Source organism: Salvelinus sp. IW2-2015, linkage group LG16 (genome assembly GCF_002910315.2).
Source record: "Salvelinus sp. IW2-2015 linkage group LG16, ASM291031v2, whole genome shotgun sequence".
Lineage (NCBI taxonomy): Eukaryota > Metazoa > Chordata > Actinopteri > Salmoniformes > Salmonidae > Salvelinus > Salvelinus sp. IW2-2015.
In genome coordinates, this window is record NC_036856.1 from 5550957 (window position 1) to 5557496 (window position 6540).

General features: G+C 46.3%; 1 long non-coding RNA gene across 1 annotated transcript; it reads right to left on the reverse strand.

The window, feature by feature from the left end:
• Positions 1-2037: 2037 nt before the first annotated feature.
• On the reverse strand, positions 2038-6448 carry LOC139028930 (uncharacterized). Its single transcript, XR_011481142.1, has 3 exons — positions 6403-6448; positions 4490-4533; positions 2038-2284 (listed from the first exon to the last, which is right to left on the reverse strand). It is a non-coding gene; the product is annotated as an uncharacterized lncRNA (long non-coding RNA).
• Positions 6449-6540: the final 92 nt, after the last annotated feature.

The following is a 6540-nucleotide window of genomic DNA, read 5'->3' on the forward strand; positions in this document are numbered from 1 at the left end:
TATTATCTCCATCCCAAATGGCACTCTATTCCCTATATGGCGCACTACTTTTGCACTGTAAAGGGAAAAGGGTGCCATTTGGGACATACCCTCTCTGGCATCCTCACTTTCACCTAGCAGATTCTCACATGGTAGACGGTGTCATGTTGACTATTGAGTGCTAAGAGCAGATGCTCAGGGCCAATGAGAGGTGAGCCGTTTTTGCCTGTCTAAGGCCATTGAAAGGTGACACTTGAAAACCCATTTTCAGTAGTAAATTATGAAAACCACATAAGATTTCTCCATGTCACCTACAGTATCTCCTCTTTTCTGCCACAAGGGTTAAAGAATTCCGGGAACGTTCCCAAAATTCCCTGGTTTTCCAGACATCCTGGTTGGAAGATTCCTGGAATTCGGAGGGGAATATGATTTCTGGAATACCTGGAAATGTTGGAATCCTATCTGCAACCCATATACACTGCTCAAAAAAATAAAGGGAACACTAAAATAACACATCCTAGATCTGAATGAATGAAATATTCTTATTAAATACTTTTTTCTTTACATAGTTGAATGTGCTGACAACAAAATCACACAAAAATGATCAATGGAAATCAAATTTATCAACCCATGGAGGTCTGGATTTGGAGTCACACTCAAAATTAAAGTGGAAAACCACACTACAGGCTGATCCAACTTTGATGTAATGTCCTTAAAACAAGTCAAATGAGGCTCAGTAGTGTGTGTGGCCTCCACGTGCCTGTATGACCTCCCTACAACGCCTGGGCATTCTCCTGATGAGGTGGCGGATGTCTCCTGAGGGATCTCCTCTCCAGACCTGGACTAACGCATCCGCCAACTCCTGGACAGTCTGTGGTGCAACGTGGCGTTGGTGGATGGAGCGAGAATGATGTCCCAGATGTGCTCAATTGGATTCAGGTCTGGGAACGGGCGGGCCAGTCCATAGCATCAATGCCTTCCTCTTGCAGGAACTGCTGACACACTCCAGCCACATGAGGTCTAGCATTGTCTTGCATTAGGAGGAACCCAGGGCCAACCGCACCAGCATATGGTCTCACAAGGGGTCTGAGGATCTCATCTCGGTACCTAATGGCAGTCAGGCTACCTCTGGCGAGCACATGGAGGCTGTGCGGCCCCCCAAAGAAATGCCACCCCATACCATGACTGACCCACCGCCAAACCGGTCATGCTGGAGGATGTTGCAGGCAGCAGAACGTTCTCCATGGCATCTCCAGACTCTGTCACGTCTGTCACATGTGCTCATGTGCTCAGTGTGAACCTGCTTTCATCTGTGAAGAGCACAGTGGCGAATTTGCCGATCTTGGTGTTCTCTGGCAAATGCCAAACGTCCTGCACGGTGTTGGCTGTAAGCACAACCCCCACCTGTGGACGTCGGGCCCTCATACCACCCTCATGGAGTCTGTTTCTGACCGTTTGAGCAGACACATGCACATTTGTGGCCTGCTGGAGGTCATTTTGCAGGCTCTGGCAGTGCTCCACCTGCTCCTCCTTGCACAAAGGCGGAGGTAGCGGTCCTGCTGCTGGGTTGTTGCCTCCTACGGCCTCCTCCACGTCTCTCTGATGTACTGGCCTGTCTCCTGGTAGCGCCTCCATGCTCTGGACACTACGCTGACAGACACAGCAAACCTTCTTGCCACAGCTCGCATTGATGTGCCATCCTGGATTGAGCTGCACTACCTCAGCCACTTGTGTGGGTTGTAGACTCCGTCTCATGCTACCACTAGAGTGAAAGCACCGCCAGTATTCAAAAGTGACCAAAACATCAGCCAGGAAGATAGGAACTGAGAAGTGGTCTGTGGTCACCACCTGCAGAACCACTCCTTTATTGGGGGTGTCTTGCTAATTGCCTATAATTTCCACCTTTTGTCTATTCCATTTGCACAACAGCATGTGGAATTTATTGTCAACCAGTGTTGCTTCCTAAGTGGACAGTTTGATTTCACAGAAGTGTGATTGACTTGGAGTTACATTGTGTTGTTTAAGTGTTCCCTTAATTTTTTTTGAGCAGTGTACTTAGGATAGTGCTTTCTTAGGTAAGGGAGCGCAAATTCAGCCTTATAGATACTGCAGCATAATCTGGACTGAAAGGTCCAGTGTCTTTCTATCCGCCACCCAGTCACATTATCCACCCCACTGCACCAGARCCAAGACCCAGTCAGAGGGTCACCCAGTTACCTTTAAACCCCCCCAGCATGGATGTCATCTGTAACCTCCTCCGCTCCCTCCACTGCACCCCCTCTCCTCCCAGGTCCACCAAAATGTCCTGAAAAGACACACACAGACACGTATGCATGATGAAGCCACGCAGCCAGACACATACACACAAACTCACAGACACACACACCATTTTGTTTTTGCCTAACGCAAATGCATATCTCATAGCCCTTGGTTGTCACTGATGTATCTCCTAGGGGTAACCTAAGGTACAGTAGAAACATGGCCACACTGAGCCTAATGGGCAGCAAACAATATCAGGGGTTTAAGCACAGATGGGCACAACACTCTTTTAACCTGTTTCAGGACCAATTCACCTGACCTATCCGTCATCAATCTTTCTAAGACATCCAGTACGGTATACAATATGACTGCTGCCAAGGAATAGCTAAGCTTGCTGTCGCGCAGGTTAGCATTTTTATCATGAATCTTGTTCTGGAGGCAGCTTTGCAGTGGTCACTAGCTGGCACAATCACAAAAGTCATAAAATCATTCATGACGCACACCTGGCCCCTATTCCCACTGATTGTATTTGTATATAAACTCAGCAAAAAAGGAAACGTCCTCTCACTGTCAACTGCGTTTACTTTCAGCAAACTTAACATGTGTAAATATTTGTATGAACATAACAGGATTCAACAACTGAGACATAAACTGAACAAGTTCCACAAACATGTGACTAACAGAAATGGAATAATGTGTCCCTGAACAAAGGGGGGGGGTCAAAATCAAAAGTAACACTAACAGTCAGTATCTGGTGTGGCCACCAGCTGCATTAAGTACTGCAGTGCATCTCCTCCTCATGGACTGCACCAGATTTGCCAGTTCTTGCTGTGAGATGTTACCCCACTCTTCCACCAAGACACCTGCAAGTTCCTGGACATTTCTGTGGGGAATGGCCCTAGCCCTCACCCTCCGATCCAACAGGTCCCAGACGTGCTCAATGGGATTGAGACTCAGGCTCTTCGCTGGCCATGGCAGAACACTGACATTCCTGTCTTGCAGGAAATCACGCACAGAACAAGCAGTATGGCTGGTGGCATTGTCATGCTGGAGGGTCATGTCAGGATGAGCCTGCAGGAAGGGTACCACATGAGGGAGGAGGATGTCTTCCCTGTAACGCACAGCATTGAGATTGCCTGCAATGACAACAAGCTAAGTCCGATGATGACGATGATGATGATGATGCTGTGACACCGCTCCAGACCATGATGGACCCTCCACCTCCAAATCGATCCCACTCCAGAGTACAGGCCTCGGTGTAACGATCCTTCCTTCGACGATAAACGCGAATCCGACCATCACCCCTGGTGAGACAAAACCGCGACTCGTCAGTGAAGAGCACTTTTTGCCAGTCCTGTCTGGTCCAATTGCTGGATTTGAGCCCACAGGTGACGTTGATGTCTGGTGAGGACCTGCCTTACAACAGGCCTACAGGCCCTCAATCCAGCCTCTCTCAGCCTATTGCGGACAGTCTGAGCACTGATGGAGGGATTGTTCATTCCTGGTGTAACTCGGGCAGTTGTTGTTGCCATCCTGTACCTGTCCCGCTGATGTGATGTTCGGATGTACCGATCCTGTGCAGGTTTTGTTACACGTGGTCTGCCACTGCGAGGACGATCAGCTGTCCATCCTGTCTCCCTGTAGCACTGGCTTAGGCGTCCTGAAAAGGACGTTTATTTTTTTGCTGAGTTTATGTGCCCTTTGGTTTCCATTGGGGTGTCGATTATTGTTACAATGTCCGTTGGTGTGTGTGAGTACCTGTGCTGTGTGTTTTGTGCTTTTTGTGGACTTTGCAGATGGTTACGGTCTCATCCCGTGTGTTAAGCATTGTGCACGTGTGTTATTTATTCAAGGTACACCTCGCTCTTTTGTTTGGGTTTCAACACTGTGTTTTTGTTAGGTGTTTGTTTGGGATTCGTCCCCGTGCCTTGGCACGCCGTAATTTTGGTTATAATAAAAAAGACTTTTACGCATTCCTGCGCCTGTCTCCCGAATCATTCATGCCAACCTTAGAAAACCAAACCCTAACCTTAACCACCCTGCTAACCCTAATGGCTAACCCTTACATTAATTTAAGAACAAAAAGCACATTTTTTCATGAATTTGTACAATAATGCCAATTTTGACTTTGCAGCTGGCCTATCTAAGAGGAAATTGCTCAGTTTTGCATCCAGGACAACACTCATGACAATACATTTCTACTTGCTACTGTCGCCTACAATACAATGCCAGTTACTATTTAAGAATATACCTGAACTTCGTCAGCTTTCCTCCTCTTCAGCTTGCCGATCCTGACTGAAAGAGCACCCACACAGACAGACATGCAGAGAGGGTTAACTAGAATATGTCCGTAGAGCTAAGTATTAGCAATTGGCTGCACAACTCCTTATTTGGAGTGAATGAGCAACACATGGTACAGTAAACACCCACATAAATACCCGAAGGAAGGAGGTAAAGTAGAGAGGTATTGCGTCTGCTTTCTAACAATGGGGGTAAACATGAAAGACGCTCCTAATAATAAATATAGACCGGAATACAGACAAATACGTGCACAAGCACGCACACACAGTCTTGTATAACTAACCTTGTGGGGACACACAATGCAGTCCCATTCAAAATCCTATTTTCCCTATCCCCTAATCCTAAATCTAACCCTTAAACTAGCCCTAACCTTAACCCTAACCCTAGCTCCTAAACCTAACCCCAGACCTAATTCTAACCCCAACACTAATTCTAACCTTAACTCTAAACCCCCCTAGAAATAGAATTTGACATAGTGGGGACTAACAAAATGTCCCCAGTTGGTCAACATTTGTGTTTGTTTACTATTCTTGTGGGGACTTCTGGTCCCCACAAGTATAGTTAAATACGTCTGCCCACCCACCCACCACACACACACGCACGCACGCACACCCACACACACACACCCTACCCTACCCCCACACACTAAATGACACACACAATAAGAAACATAACACAGTAGAACAATAACTGTGGACTTCTCTTTTTTTTTTAAATTGTTTTCTTAACTGCAGATTGCCTATGGGGACATTAACTTTTAGGAGAGTGTAATTTCAGTAGGATGACAGTAGCCACCAGGGACAGAGAGCCACTAACCATGACCCACCCGGATAATGAGGGTTAAGGAGATGGTAATAGATGAGGGCCTCGGGTGTGTCCCAAATGGCAAACTATTCCCTTTATGGTGCACTACTTTGGACCAGGGCCCATGAGGATCTGGTCAAAAGTAGCACACTATACAGGGAATAGGGTGCCATTTGGGAGCCATTTGGGACGCAGATCTTGTCAAACGGACAAAAAAAAGACAGGCTGATTAACTAACAGCTAGAGGAGGCCAATCTTCTCCCCGACGTCTCTTTAGAAACTCATTATACTGTACTGTATAATCTGTCATAAAAGCTAGTAGACCTCGACAAAGCCAACGGAGACCTATTCACGTTGGAGATAGAGGAGGAGGAAAGGTAGGTTTCTCTACTGGATACTGGACAAACCATGGTTTCAGAAGTAACTACTTATACACGTGTACTGCACAGCAAAGATATGGCGAACGATCAGCAGACTACGAGCTACAATGTGGAAAATTGCTCGTCTAAACATTTTTTATGTGTTTATGGTTGAAAAATCAAAAGTCTGTTTCCCAAAATATATAATTTATAAAAAAAAAATAGTCTGTGAGTCTATTCTGTGAGAATAGTTCTCAATATAATTATTGGGGTATAAAGTCGGCCATATTGTGGCTCGTGCCTCTTACCAGTTTGTGTGCTGTCTGGGGAGTTTCGTTGTGGGGATGAAATGGGGTGGGTTTGGCGTAGCACCTGCACCAGCGGAGGTAATCGACTGTTAACATATCACGAGGTGAAAGGTCAAGGGGTTAATAGATCCTCTGCTCGTGTTGGTGCTAGGTCAAAAAGGGACACTTCCTCTCAGTGACAGTTGTAGGGACAGTCAGACTGGTTGCTCAGTTGCCCCCAGTTCAATGCCTCTTCTAACAATCTCCATAAATATATCCTACCCGATGACTGGCCTTTTGAGTATAATTTTACAGCCAAATACCCCATTGCAAAAGCAGCAACCCAACTACCCCACCCATCGGAACCGACAAACAGCTCTTCTTTGAAATCACATTTATTTCTGACCACATACCATTCAGTCTTGTATGTCTGTTGGTCCTCACACGAAGAAACGTCTGTGCAATAAGAAGAGAAGATAAAAAGAACTGTCAAATGTGTGTGTGTGTGTGTGTGTGTGTGTGTGTGTGTGTGTGTGTGTGTGTGTGTGTGT